The sequence below is a fragment of the Manis pentadactyla genome, chromosome 5, assembly GCF_030020395.1.
Source record: "Manis pentadactyla isolate mManPen7 chromosome 5, mManPen7.hap1, whole genome shotgun sequence".
NCBI lineage: Eukaryota > Metazoa > Chordata > Mammalia > Pholidota > Manidae > Manis > Manis pentadactyla.
In genome coordinates this window covers 146506356-146522304 of record NC_080023.1, presented here as the reverse complement: position 1 = coordinate 146522304, position 15949 = coordinate 146506356, and positions in this window count along the sequence as shown.

Sequence of the window (15949 nt, the reverse complement as noted above, 5' to 3'; positions counted from 1 at the left end):
AAAAAGAAGAAAAGTGAAAGGATTGGAAATAGAACAGAACAGAACAAAAACCTCATCATTATCTGCAGATAATATGATTGTCTTCAGGGAAAATCCCAGAGAATTTCACACATATGAAAATGGTATGTGTATTAGGTAAGTAATGCTGCATAACAAGTTATCCTAAATTTTAGCAGCTTAAAACAACAAATGTTTATTCTCTCACACATTTTCTGAGGATTGGCAGAATGGCAGGAACGGTTCTGGCTCAAGCATTCGGGTATGGCCACAGTAATAGGAAGGGTGGGAAGTTCACTTCCAAGCTTGTTCACGTGGTTCTCAGCAAGAGGCTTCTGTTCTTCACACAGGGGCCCCTCTGTCAAGATGGCTGCTCACACACTATGGCAGCTGGCCTCCCCCAGAGTGAGTGATCTGAGAAAGTGAGAGACACAGAACCCAAGATGGAAGCCCCAATCTTCCTGTCAGAATCTAATCTTAAACGTGGTGCACCCTCAGTACGGCCATATTCCCATCAAGGGGAGGGGTCCCTACAAAACCTGCATACCAGGCTGGGATCATTGATGCTCATCTTAGAGGCCACTTACCACAGTACATAAGAGAGGTGGAGTTACAAATACATAGAAAAAGGGGTAGACTCTTCAATAAATGTGACTGGGACAATTGGTTACACAGACAGAAAAAAGCACCAAACAGATCGTAGCTCATACCATAGTCTAAATAAATTCCAAGGGGATTAAAGGCTTAAATGTTAAAAGTAAACATTTTAGAAGAAAATTTTGAAGAATTATCTTTATACCCTCCGGATAGGGAAAATTTCTTCACAAGACTCAATATTGTCAAATTCACCTACATTAAAATTTGGAGCTTTTGTACAGATATATTGAAAACTCTTATACAGTCATGGAAAGCCATAAACAAAGTGAAAAGAAAAGCTAAAAATTGGAAGATGATATTTTCATGTACGTAATTGAGAAAGAAAGGTATCCAAAATATTTTTTTAACCTACAAATAATGAGGAAAGGACAGAAAACCAAAAGAAAAATGGGCAAAGGAATGATTTCTATGACCAATAAAAGCATGAAACATAGAAACATATAAAAAGACTTCAAATTCTTCAGGGACAAAGTAATGCACATTAAAACATGGTAAAATACATTTATATTCTTCAGATTAGCAAAGACTAGCAAACCTGGCTATTATAACCAGGAATGCATTAGGCTACAAGTAACAGAAGATCTAACTAACAATGACTCAGACAAATAGAAATTCATTGATTGCATCACAAGAAGCCTGGTGAAGTCTGGAAGTCAGCAATTCTGGGCACTGATTCATGACTGCAAGGGAGATGGTGTGACTCCGGGCATCTCACCCAGTTTTAAAGCCAGCATCAGGAAAGGAGGATCTGATCCTCTTTGTCAGAAAAGCAAAAGCTTTCGAAATCCTTATGGCCAAATTTTGCTGTGCAAAGTATTTCAAACTTTCATAAAATAACAGAGGATGATATAACTCAACACTTATGTTATGTACCATCAGTTCTTAACAGATGTTGACATTTTGCCAATTTTGCTTCTCATTTTTGTCTTTAATAAAACAGGAGAGATATAGTGCCCAGAACTATGTTACACTGCCACCCCAGATGAAAGAGAGTTGAGAATGTTGGTTTTTACTTTTCCAGTCTCTGGTCCAGAGATAGACTAGGCAGAAAGGGTTAGAATGGGTATTCGGTTAGCGAGAACAGTGTCTAACATGACCCAACACAATTAAATGTGGGTGAGGATTTGAATACAGAAAAATTCTTGCACATGATTGACAGGAGTTTAAACTGGCTTACCACTTTGGAAAGCAATTTGGCACTATCCAGTAAATATAGAGATCTAACTACCGAATACCCAGAAAACTCTTTTAAGTACTTGGAATTGTGAAACTGTCACACATGTGCACAAAGACCTTCAAATGTTCATTCAGCTTTATTTTTTTTTGTAATAGCAAAAAATTGGAAACCACCTAAATGTTACTCAGCAGAACTAACTCACAATATGCTATCAAGGAAATACTACACAGCTGTTAAAATGAGTAAACTCAGCCTGTATATGTCAACAGGAACAAAACTTTAAGACTCAAGTCTAAGTTAAATAGGCAAGGTGCAGAAAGGTACATAGGGTATGATACTACTCATGTAAAATTAAATGCACTCCAAATGATTCTGTGTTTATGCATTCTTGCATTTGTAATAAAGGTATAAATTTAATACCACAGAGGAAACACATCAACTTAATAGTAGCACCTATTGCCAGGAAAGGAAAAAGAATCAAGGAAGGATAAGCATGGGAGGAAGAAACTATATCTCTAATGTCTTAAGGAAAAAAAATACATCTATAACAAATTTGTCAAAATGCTAACATTTGTTATATCTGAGTTGCAGTTTCTTAAGCATTCGCTGCATCATTCTTAGCTTTCTTTGGATATTTAAAATACTTTATAAACTAAAAATCAAAGAAAGAAAGGTGGTACTTCATATAAAGCAACACTTCTCAGACTTTAATGTGCACACAATTCCCTGGGGTCTTGTTAAAATGCAGATGCTAAACCAGTGGGCCTAAGGTGAGGTCTGAGACTCTGCCTTCCTAACAAGCTCTGGTGAGGGCACGTTACAGGTTTGAGGACTCCACTTTGAAAAGCAGTGTTCTAGAAAATTCTGCACCAAGTCTCCTGAGGTGATTGTGAAGGGCCCAGCCCAGAGAATAGAGGTTGCAGATGCAGAGGGCACCTGAGGCTTTCCTGCCTATTTTAGGACACGCTAGAAGCTTCAAGTGTCCTAAAAACCCTCTTTCAGTCTCTCAGCTGCATTTGGTGGAATTTGTCTACCCCCATCCTTTTTAACCTCCTCACTGAATATCTTTTCATGCCATGAGGTTAGCGTCAGGTTTTTTAGTATATCTTTGTAAACCTTTCTTTCGTTGTGCTTTAGCTTTGTTTCTCCCTTGATTATTCTTTTTAAAACTCTTAATCTTGTTTCGCAGAGTTTTAAGCAGTCTTACCCTGCTTTGTTTTCTCTTGCCTCCTTCAGCTTCCATTTTAATCCACCACAGTTTTACTGCTCTATTTTATCCCTTTATTTCACTGGCTTTCTCTTTTCCACTCCCTGCTTTTTTTTTCCCCCCTGCTCTATTTTTAGTTTCCCTTATGCTCTTCTGAGTTCATCCTCATTGTTTCGATGCTTACTGATTGACGTCCTGTTCAGACAGTGTGCCTCCTGGGTAACCGTGGGACTTTGGCACCAGGTCACCTGAAACAGTTTCTCTCACCATCCCTACTGGTTGTGGAGCCTGGGGCCAGGAGCTGAACGTCTCTGTGCCTCAGGTTCCTCCTGCGGAAGATGAACAAGAACAATATTACCTCGTAGGGCTATAGGAGCAATTAAATGAATTAATATGTTCAGAGAGTGCCTTGCTCAAAACAAGTACTACAGACCTGTCCGCTCATATTTTTATTTCTGTGGTATGGTATTCGTCTCCCAGATGGTCTCCAGGGATCCTGACCTGCAGGTATTCCAGCCCCTGGGCTGAATGGGAGTGGGAGGTATGACCTGTGTAACGAATAGAGCATTGCAGGAATCATGGTGATGGCTTCTGCAGCGTGGTTTGTGTCTCCTGGATCACTCACTCTGGAGAAGGCCAGCTGCCATGTCCTGGGGAACTATGGCTGTGTGCCAATTGCCATGTGACTCTTTAAAGTAGATCCTCAAGCCCCATCAACCCTTCAGATGACTGCAGCCTCCTCAGAGGCTGGAGCAGAAATGCCAGCTAAGCCGTCCACAAATTCCTGAACCACCCACAGAAACAATGCCAAATAACAGATGTTTATTGTAGTGTTAAGCTGCTAAACTTTGTAATTTGTTATGTATTAATAGGTAACCAGTACATGTAGCTTCTAAAATTTCTCACTGGACTTGCTCTTAAAATAAAAGTTATTTTCTGAACTCACATTTCTCTTATTTAGGCCTTCCTTTTTTTAATTTCCACAATTTTCATCCTGATTTTAACCTCCTTTTCCTGTAAGGACTTATTTTCACAATGACTGGGAAGGGAGTAGGAGATAGACTTTTGTATTCCCAGCTTCCTTTTGGCTCCCAGGACTCCTCAGCTGGGGTGAGGACAGCCCTGAAAAACTGTCCTGTCTCTCGGGAGACTGGAAAAAATAAACACTTCCATCTCCACTGGACCACAGGCCCCACATGCACGTCTGATTTGCTAGGGCAGTGTTGGGGGCTTCTACCCGCAAGCCTCATGTGAAGAACTGCACATCATGAAATCCACGTGCTTGGATTTGGGGCAAACAGGGATGAGAATCAGGAGGGGCTGGAGAGGAGCCAGGTGGCTTGGGGTCTCAGCTCAGACATCTCTGGGAGGCAGATCAGTCAGGGTTGGGGGGGTCACATCCCGGGAGGATCTATAGAGGCGTTGGCCTCAGAAGCTTAAAACAGATGCCTGGGTTCCGTTTTGTGACCAGCTCTTCTGTCCTTGGCCCCTGGACCAGTCAGTCTAGCAGGGGTGGGAACGTTCTTGCCTTTTAGATTATGGGCCATCTTTCCACCCAGGGGAATCTCGAGGCAGGGATCATGGCAGGAAATGGCATGTGACTCTTGACAACAGAGCATTGTGGTAAGGGGCACGGGCTCCGGAGTTCAAGTGGAGACCCTGCCACTCATGAATTGTGTTTTTGGCAAATACTTAACCTCTTGGTGACTCATTAGTCCTTCTGTATATAAGCAAACAATGGATCAATCTCATAAGGTGATTGTGAGATTTAAAGAAGGTAAAACATGTAGAATGGGGTCGGGCTCAGAGTAAGCACTCCATCAGTGTTAATAAGCTCTTCATTATTCAACCATGGCTGCACATTAGAAGCACCTGTGGAAGGTTAAAAACTCTCTGTGCCCAGGCTGCACTTACACCAGAGCCTCTGGGGGTTGGGCTCAGGCTTCAGTGTGTTTTAAAGCTCCCCAGGTGATTCCACTGTGAATAAAAAGCCCAGAAATAAGTCCTCAAATATATGGTCAAATGATTTTGACAGGGGTGCCAAGTTCATTCAGTGGAGGAAAGGACAGTCTCTTCAACAAACGGTGTTGGGAAAACTGAATATCCAGCAGCAAAAAAATGAGGTTGGACTGTTACCTAATACCATACACAAAAATTAGCTCAAGATGTATCAGAGACCCAAATGTAAGAGCTGTAACTATAATACTCTTCATAGAAAACATAGGGGAAAATCTTCATGATATTGTATCTGGCAGTGATTTCCTGGATGTGACATCAAAGACATAGGCAACAAAAGAAAAAATAGATCAATTTGGACTTGGTCAAAATTAAAAAATTTTGTGTATCAAAGGACACTTGTCTACACAAGGAAAGGGCAATCAACAAAGTGGGAGAAAATATTTACAAATCACATATCTGATAAGGATTAACATAGAGTGAACTCCTACAACTTCGTAACAAAACACAACCTGATTCAAAAATGGATGAAGGACTTGAGTAGACATTTCTCCAAAGATACACAAATGGAAATTAAGCAGGTGAAAAGATGCTCAACATCACTAACCCTTAGGGAAATACAAATCAAAACCACAAGAAATACTCCATACCCATTAGTATGGCTATCACTTAAAAACAAAAACAAACTCAGAAAACAACAAGTGTTGTTTAGGATGCAGAGAAATTTGAACTCTTGTGCATTGTTGATGGAAATATAAAATGATGCAGCCTCTATAGAAAATAGTATGGTGGTTCCTCAGTAAAATAAAAATAGAATTACCGTAAGATTTAGCAATTCCACTTATGGGTATATAACCTAATGAATTAAAAGCAGGGTCTTGAAGAGATTACACCCATGTGCATAGCAGCATTATTCATAATAGCTTAAATGTAGAAGCAACCCAAGTGTTCATTAACAGAAGAATGAATAAACAAAATATGGTATATATACACACAATGAAATATTATCAGCCTTAAAAAGGAAGGCAATTCTGACACAGAAGAACCTTGAGAGCATTATGCTAAGTGAAATAAACCAATCACAGAAGAACAGATGCGAATGTTCCCACTTATTTGAGGTACCTAACAGTAGTCAAATTCATTGAAAGAGAAAGTAGGTTGCTGGGGGGAGAGGAGGGGGAATTGTTGTTAAGTGGGTATACAGTTGACCTTTGAGCAAGGTAGAGATGAGGGGCACCAACCCCACACACAGTCAAAAATCCATGTATAGCTTTTGACTCCCCAAGACTGTTATAACCTAATGATCAGAAGTCTTACCAAAAGCATTAGCAGTCAATTAACATGTATTTTGTATGTTACATATATTATATATTGTATTTTTACAGTAAAAGTAACCTGGAGAAACAAAATGTTTTTTCAAACTGTTGCAAATCTCTAAAAGATTCCCAGTGTATTGAAAAAGATCCACATAATAGTGGACCTACACAGTCCACACCCATGTTGTTCAATGGCCAGCTGTGTTTAAACCTTTCCATTTTGCAAAATGAAAAGTTTTGGAGATTGGATACACAACTACATGAATGTACTTAATACTAATAAGTTATACACTTAAAAATGGTTAAAATGGTAACTTTTATGTGTATTTTTCTGCAATTAAATTTTTAAAAACTTAAAAAATCAGACCGAGAGACAGCATATAATATACTGTAAATAGATTTTTAATGTATTATTTGAAATGAGAAATTAAATATCTTCCTCTCCAGTTAATAATCAGTTACCCTAATATGACTTACTGAACAATCCCTCCCTGTTTTTATGTTATTTTGTTGAACATGCTATTCCCTTAAACTTTTTTTGTTCTTGGAATCTACAGATTCTTTTATAATCCCCCAAAGTCTTTTAAATCCTTTAACCCTAAATCTTGAATAGTTATATGATCACTCCTTAAAGATACACTTGTCAGAGACTTGTCTAGTGTATTGATATTTCCAAATAATTTGTTTTCTAAGTTTGTTTAGCAAAGGTTCATCATTTGTTTTTTTTTAAAGAAAGGTTCTTTTGCTACACAAAGTCTCCACCCTTAATTCAGACCACAAGGGTGAGGTAAGTGACAATCATATAATCTAGATGACCTTGCATTGTATCACTCCTGACAGAGAGCCCCTAAAAAGTTATAAAATACTCTCATAAGAAATATTATTCAACAGGGGCAAACTTTGACTCTTATTTTTAAAATTAATATAAATGAAAGTTCGTTTAGTAGTTACTCATTTATTAGGTTATGCTTTTACCTGATTGATTTCGTTTATTGCTGTTCCCTAGTTTTACCTCGTTGCTATTTTCTCAACTTCTTGAATTATATTAATTAACTTATTTTCATTACATCTTGTTAATGTTGAACACTTTTTAAGGTACAAATTTTCCTCTGATTACAGTTTTGGCCCTATTGCCCACATTTTGATGTATAATTTTATCGTTTTTATTTTCTAAACAGTTGCAATTGTTATTTTTCTTTCTACTTTGTCTTAAATGCTTTTTAGAATTTTTAAACATTTCCAAGTAGTTAATTTTTATTTTTTTTATTTAAACTTTAATTTTTCATCTATAGCTTTTGTTGCATATGGTCAAAGTGGCCTAGATATTTTCCGCTTTTGAGAAAACACTGTTTTCTTATTTTTGTTTTTCATAGTCTAATAAATAATGCATGTTTCCAGTGTCCCTTGGATGCTGAATATAATGGCATAATCCATGTTTTTAGGGGATATGTTTTCATTTATAATTAATAAATCAACTTCATTAATTGTATTATTCAGATCCTCTGTAGTATTTATTCCTTGTCCTTGACAGGTTAATACTGAGAATGCATTAAATCTCTATAATGATATTCTTTTACTTTTTCTTAAGATGTCAATTTTCATTTCAAATATTTTAACGTGTAGAAGCAAAATTGTGAATTTCATCAATGCAACAATACCCTCTTGAATCCTATTTCACTGATGTCAATTTACTACCTTGTTTTCTTTTTAGTTGTATTTTCCTAGTATAATTTTTACTGTTCTTCTATTTTTAACCTTTTGGTTACTTCATTATAGAGGCAGCTTGTAAGCAGCACATGGATATGGTTTTGTGTCCTAGTCTGCAAATCATTGTCTTTTATAAGAGTTTAATCCATTTATATTATTACCACAGTTGACATAGTTCATCCTATTTAAGCACTTGTGTTTTTTCTTATGCTTTTTATTTATTTTTGCCTTTTGCTATATGGACTGCATTTGTTATTTTTTCATGATCGCCAATACTATAGAAAGGGCATGTCCCATTTTTACTCCTATTGGTGGTTCCTTCAGATTCTTCAAAAGCTTTCTTTAACCTACACACCTCTGTCAGAATTAGGAGTGAAATTATCTTTATGACCTTCCTAAAATTGATAATGTAACCAAAGGTTTCCCATTGTAACCCCCCAACAACCATTTACCCCAATTCCTAGTTTCTTATGTTTTCTTTCACTTCTTTATGAACAAACAAGCCAATATTAGCATAGATTCTTATTTTTCCACCATTTTAACTGCCAACTCTTCATGAAAAATAAACGTGTATATATGAATACATGAATTTTTTACAAACCCTACTGATATAAAGAATGTATAACAATGATTTATAGATCATCATATATATATATACCCTACTCCACGTAGATCATAAAGTATATGATACTCTACATTCCACATAGTCAATTGATTCTAACAGAAACCTTTCATTGATTTTTGCTGGACTCTCATATTTGTAGCAAAACTTAAGTCACATTGATGAATGAATATAGTTCCAACATGACTGTTATAAACATAACTTCTCATTTATGTTATCAAGGAAGACAAAAGTAAAACAACAAAGACTTATTTTGAAACTTTACTTGTTAGTCAATGATACGAGAATTTCTTTGCTAAAAAGGGAAATAATTTTTGAACACTGTAAGAATATTTCCTCAAATGTTTGTGCTATCCCAGTGCAAAGACTACAAATGCAGCACTTTTATTTTTTTATTTTTTGCTACAGCCACTTCTTCCTGTAATTTACGTATTTATTTGAAGAACTGTTGGCATCATAATATTATAGTTTCAGGTGTACAACATAGTGGTTAGACATTTATATACATTACAAAATGCTCACCATGATAAGTGTAGTTATCACCTGTCTCTATATCAAGTTACAATATTATTGACCACGCTGTAGCTTTCATCCCCATGACTTACTTATTTTTTAACTAGTTTATACCTCTTAATCTCTTTCACCTATTTCACCTATCATCCTTCCCTTCTCCCCGCTGCCAAGGACCAGTTTGTTTTCTGCATTTGTAAGTGTTTTGGGGTTGTTTGTTTTGTTTTTTAGATTCCACATATAAGTGAAATCACATGGTATTTTTCTTTCTCTGACTTATTTCATTTAGCTTAATACCCTCTAGGTTCATCCATGTTGTAAAAGGCAAGATTTCATTCTTTTTTTTTTAATTAATTAATTTATTTATTTTGTTGTCATTAATCTACAATTACATGAAGAATATTATGTTTACTAGGGTCCCCCCTTCACCAAATCCCCCCCACAAACCCCATTACAGTCACTGTCCATCAGCGTAGTAAGATGCTGTAGAATCACTACTTGTCTTCTCTGTGTTGCACAGCCCTCCCCGTGCCCCCCCCCACATTATACATGCTAATCATAATGCCCCCTTTCTTTTTCCCCATCCTTATCCCTCCCTTCCCTCCCTTTCTCCCCAGTCCCTTTCCCTTTGGCAACTGCTAGTCCATTCTTAGGTTCTATGAATCTGCTGCTGTTTTGTTCCTTCAGTCTTTCTTTGTTCCTATAGTCTTTGGGTTTGAGGTGAGTCTCTTCTAAGCAGCATAGAGGTGGGTCTTGCTTTTTTATCCATTCTATTATTCTGTGTCTTTTGATTGGTGCATTCAGTCCATTTACATTTAGGGTGATTATTGAAAGATATGTACTTATTGCCATTGCAGGCTTTAGATTCGTGGTTGCCAAAGGTTCAAGGTTAGCTTCTTTAGTATCTTACTGTCTAACTTAACTTGCTTATTGAGCTATTTTAAACACTGTCTGGTCATTCTTTATTTTTCTCCCTTCTTATTCCTCCTCCTCCATTCTTTATATGTTGGTTGTTTAATTCTGTGCTCTTTTGTGCTTCCTTTAACTGCTTTTGTGGGTAGTTGATTTTATTTTTTGCCTTTAGTTAGTGTTTGGTTGGTCTGCTTTCTTTGCTGTGATTCTATTTTCTCTGGTGACATCTATTTAACCTTAGGAGTGGTCCCATCTAGAGCAGTCCCTCTAAAATACCCTGTAGAGGTGGTTTGTGGGAGGCAAATTCCCTCAACTTTTGCTTGTCTGGGAATCGTTTAATCCCTCCTTCATATTTAAATGATAATCGTGCTGGATACAGTATTCTTGGTTCAAGGCCCTTCTCTTTCATTGTATTAAATATATCATGCCATTCTCTTCTGGCCTGTATTGTTTCTGTTGAGAAGTCTGATGATAGCCTGATGGGTTTTCCTTTGGAGGTGAACTTTATCCTCTCTCTAGCTGCCTTTAAAACTCTGTCCTTGTCCTTGATCTTTGCCATTTTAATTATTATGCATCTTGGTGTGTCCTCCTTGGGTCCTTTCTGTTGGGAGTTCTGTACACTTCCATGGTCTGATTGATTATTTCCTCCCCCAGTTTGGGGAAGTTTTCAGCAATTATTTCTTCAAATACACTTTCTATCCCTTTCTCTCTCTTCTTCTTCTGGTACCCCTGTAATGTGGATATTGTTCCTTTTGGATTGGTCACACAGTTCTCTTAATATTGTTTCATTCCTGGAGATCCTTTTATCTCTCTCTGCATCAGCTTCTATGCATTCCTGTTCTCTGGTTTCTATTCCATCAATGGCCTCTTGTATCTTGTCCATTCTGTTCATAAATCCTTCCAGAGATTGTTTCATTTCTGTAATCTCCTTCTGGACATCATCCCTTAGCTCTTGCATATTTCTCTGCAGCTCCATCATCATGGTTATGAGCTTTATTTTTAATTCTTTTTCAGGAATACTGGTTAGGTCTATCTCCTTCTCAGGGTTTGCCTCTGTGACCTTGGTCTGTATCAGTTTCTTCTGCCTTTTCATGGCGATAGATAAATTTGTGGGGAGCTGGCGTGTGTGTTGGGTAAGAGAGAGTCCCTTCTTGCCAGTTTGTGGCCTTCCTCTCCTTGGAGAACAGCGGCCTCTAGCGGCTTGTGCTGGGCAGCTGCGTGTAGACGGGGCTTCTGATCTTGCCTGGCCACTATGGAGTTTAGCGCTGCAGTTGCTGTGGGTGTGGCCTGCCTCAGGCTGCTTCTCCAATATGGCGGAGCCACATCAGAGGGGGAACAGGCAGGAGGCTGTTTATCAAGGTGAGGGGCCTCCATGCTGCGCTGCGGGGGTTCAGGTGCCCAGAGTTCCCCATGATTCCCAGTTGCTGGGCTAAGTGTCCTGGGGCACTTCTGTCCAGCTGTGGGGTCCCTGTCCCTTTAAGACTTTCAAAAAGCACTCGCTTTTCTTTGTCCCAGGTGCGTCGGTTGCGGGGACCTGCTCACAGGTCTTGCTGTCCTGCTTCCCTAGTTTCTTGCACCCCACACATGCACTGTGTCTGCGCTCTGGTGCGGATGGCCAGGGCTGGGTGTTTATAGTCCTGGGCTCCCTCTCCCTCCCTGCTCCGACTCCTCTCCTCCCGCCAGGAGCTGGGGTGTGAGGCGCTCAGGTTCCGCCGGGTCGTGGCTTGTGTCTTACCCCCTTTGCGAGGCGCTGGGTTCTCGCAGGTGTGGATGTAGTCTGGCTGTTATCCTGTGTCTTCTGGTCTCTCTTTTAGGATTAGTTGTATTTGTTGTATTTTCAAAAATATATATGGTTTTGGGAGGAGATTTCCGCTGCTCTACTCATGCCACCATCTTGGTTCTCTCTCCAGATTTCATTCTTTTTGTTGCTAAGTAATATTCCTTGTATATATATACTACATCTTTATCCATTCATCCATTGAGGACTCTTAGGTTGCTTCCATATCCTGGTTTTTGTAAATAATGTTGCAATAAACACAGGGGTGCATGTATCTTTTCAAATTAGTGTTTTTGTTTTCTTCAGATAAATACCCAGAAGTGGAAACACTGGATTGTATGGTATTCCTATTTTTACTTTTTTTGAGGAACCTCCATACAGTTCCTTATCATCTGTCACTATTTCAGGTTACTACAATATTATTGACCATGCTGTACTTTTCATCCCTGTGACTTATTTTATAACTGGAAGTTTATACCTCTTCCAGTTGCTCCATATATACTCCATAGTGGCTGCACCAATTTGCAATCCTTTTTCTCCCTGTTCCCCAATTTGCAATCCTAGCAGCAGTGTACAAAGGTTCCTTCTCCCACATCCTCACCAACACTTGTTATTTCTTGTCTTCTTGATGTTAGCCATTCTGACTGGTATGAGATGGTATTTCATTGTGGTTTTGATTTGTGTTTCCCTGATGATGACTGATGCTGAGCATCTCCTCCTATGTCTGTTTGCCATCTGTATGTCTTCTTTGAAAGAATGTCTATTCAGTTCCTTTGCTCATTTTAAAATAAGATTATTTGTTTTTTGGGTGTTGAATTTCTTGAGTTCTTTATATATTTTGGATGTCAGCCCCCTATGGGATTTATCATTTGCAAATATATTTTCCCATTCGGTAGGCTGAGATATGGTACATTTTCAAGTCTACTCTGAATTGTTAATATATTCATCATTATTCTCTTAAGTTTTGACAATCAACACACAAGCCTCGATTTATAGTGTTTATCAATTTCTGTGGTGTAAATATTCCCACCTTGGCCAAGTTCAAGGTATTACCATGAGGTAACTGAAGGTAGGGTTTGAAAGAAATGCAGTGGTATATACCATATAGTATTTCCAACATCTAGATACAAAAGACATAAATAGCCTCCAGAGCATAGATAATAGAAAATGTAGTAATATACATACTTAGGAATTAATGACTTTTGAGCATTTATTACCTTTTCTTTTAAAATTACTTATTTAGCCTGAGTTTATATGATTTAATTAACAATGGGTATATATAACATCTGGCCTGAAAAATTCCTGAAAATAATAGTCAACTTCCAAGAGTCCATAAGAGCTGGCTCCAGCACACCACTGAGACAGTCCTCTGGCCAAGACAGGAGGAAGTCAATCTGCAGAGATGGAGAGATGGAGAGAAGGAGGAGGAGAAAGAGGAGAAAGACAAAGATAAGGAAGAAAAGGAGAATGAGCAGAAAGCAAGAACACAAAGAAAGGCAAAGAGAGAGGTTAGACAGACTATGGACTGAAGCCCTAAGCTGTCTAACTTCTTGGTCCCAGCCCCTTCCTGCAGCCTAGTGCATTTCTGTACTGTAAGGACGAACCTCATATCCTTACAATAAATTCTTCCCTTTTCTTTTTTCAATTTATACTTTACTAAGAACAATTGGCTGAATCCAAACCAACTTAAGATTAATAGTTAATATATGCTGTTTATGCACCCAGGTATATGTCACATTTTTATTGGGATGCAGTGACAAAAGATAATATATTTACATCAATTCATATCTAGAGATTATAGTTATAGCTGTAACTCTAATAACTGTGTAAACTTTCCCAAATGTATTTGACCCAAAGTGCTATACTGTATGTGTAGTGCTTGATTATAACACCAATGCTTACTGCTCACGTGCCTTGTTGATATTAATCTGTGGATTTTTTTTTAACTTAGCATTTGAATACCTTTTACTGTTTATTATCTCTTGACTTCCACAAAAGTACAGAGGAGTATGGAAAGGCAGTGTAGAATGAGATGGGGGGTTTTCTGTGTTTTTTTTAATATATTTTTGCAGATATGTTTAGTAATGGCTATAATGTGTTAGCTTCACTTTTGGTCAAAACTACTTATAAATTACGTTGTCAAATTTTATGGTCATTTCCTTTAGAAAGGAAGCTCTCAGTGAATGCTTAGAATCATGTAAAAGGATAAAAATGGTGAGGAGGTTTTTGTTCCTAAGTGGAGAAACTAGTCTAATTAGCCCGCCGTGTGCTCGTCACCCTCTTTAACAATTACTAACTCATGACCAATTTTGCTTCTTCCCCCACTGGATTACTGTAAAGCCACTGCCAGATATAATGTTCTTTTCATCCACAATGAGGAAATTATCTTTAAAATTATTCCTAGTCTTCATTTGTTTTATATGGTTGCACTCAGTATTAGCATAATATACTTAAACTTCCTCTATTGAAAAGTCCTGGTGAGCCCCATTTGTCCAGAATGAACTAAGCCACATGCCCAAGAAAGATCCCTTTTCTTATTTAAGCTGTTCAAGCTTGCAGCCAAAAGAACTGTGTGTAATACAAAAGCAGTGTCCTGCCAGTGGGTTTATGCCCTGGCAATTTCACTATGGATTCAGTGAGACAGAAGAATGACAATTGAATGTTCTTGGGGTGAAAGGGTTATACCCAACTTTATTCCCACATTGGCAGGTCAGTCACTAGAATCCCGTCCACTCAGAGGGAGTCTGCATGCAGCAAGCTGGTCTCTGCCTCTGGGCCTCTCTACCCGCACAGCCTTCTCAGTCTCTGTACTCTGCGCTGCCACCACTCCAGCCTCTGCTCTCCTGTAGCCCTGCAGCCCAGAGCACTGGATGGAGCTCTTTATATAGAATCAATAACAACATATTGCCACACATGTGCAGTGAGCAAGCTGACCAGGGCAGGTGAGAATCCTGGCCACAGAACCCTCACTTCCCCCACCTGCAGTTTCCTTTTGTGTGGTGGGCCATTTCCAGTTAGGTTCTTACTGAGTCTCCTCATAGTCAGACCCTGTTCCCAGTTTTATTTTTCTTTGTCCCAGTGATTTTTTCCTCTTTACTATTTTTTGAACACCAGGTTCAGAGCAGGTTCAAGGAACCTTTATTTTTAATAATCACCTGGATAATTCTTGCCATATGATAAATTTGAAAAACACTAAGGTGGGAGATCTTTAGGTCTGTGAACCACGCAGAGACCTCACCCCCAGCTTTCTGAAGGGCTCTCAAGGTTTTCTCTTTTTCTCACACTCTATGTCTAGTCCATCAGCAAATCCTCTCAGCTCTACCTTCAAAATATATTCAGGATCTGACCCCTTCTCCTCATCTCCACTGCTATCACCCTTGTCAAGACCCCCTCTTCTCTCCTCTGGATTTTTGTAGCAGCCTCCTGACAGGTGCTGCCTTTTTTTTTTTTTTTTTTTACAAAAACTCTTCTTTTCTACAGCCCATTCTCTGCACAACAGCTACACTGGGTCCTGTAAAAAAAAAAAAAAAAACCAATGCCACCCCTCTCCTGTTCAAACCCTCTGCTACAGGCTGAATTATGTCCCTTCAAAATTCATATGGTGAAGCCCTTATCCCCAGTACCTCAGAATGTACTGGGAGAGAGGACATTTCAAGAGATAATTAGGTTAAAATGAGGCCACTAGGGTGGGCCTCCTCCAATAGGATGGTGTCCTTTCCAATATGAGGAAACTGGGGCACAGACACACACAGAGGTGGATCATGTGCAGCCACAGGAAGAAGACGGCCATCTACAAGCCAAGAAGAGGCCTCAGGAGAAACTAACCTGCCTGACACCTTGATCTCAGATGAGAAAATCAGTTGGTATTTAAACCTCCCCACCTGTGATACTTTACTATGGCAGCTGTAGCAAAATGATGTGCTCTCCAATGGCTCCTGATCTCGCCTAGAGAAAAAGTCAGTCCTTATTCAAAACTACCAACTCCTAAACTTACCAGACTTGGTGCCCACTGCTTGGAAACATATCGTTACAGCAAATAAGGAGGCTGAGGAATTGCCCTTGTTGCATGGAAACTGAATCAACACAGTGACTGATGCAACAGCGAATATCT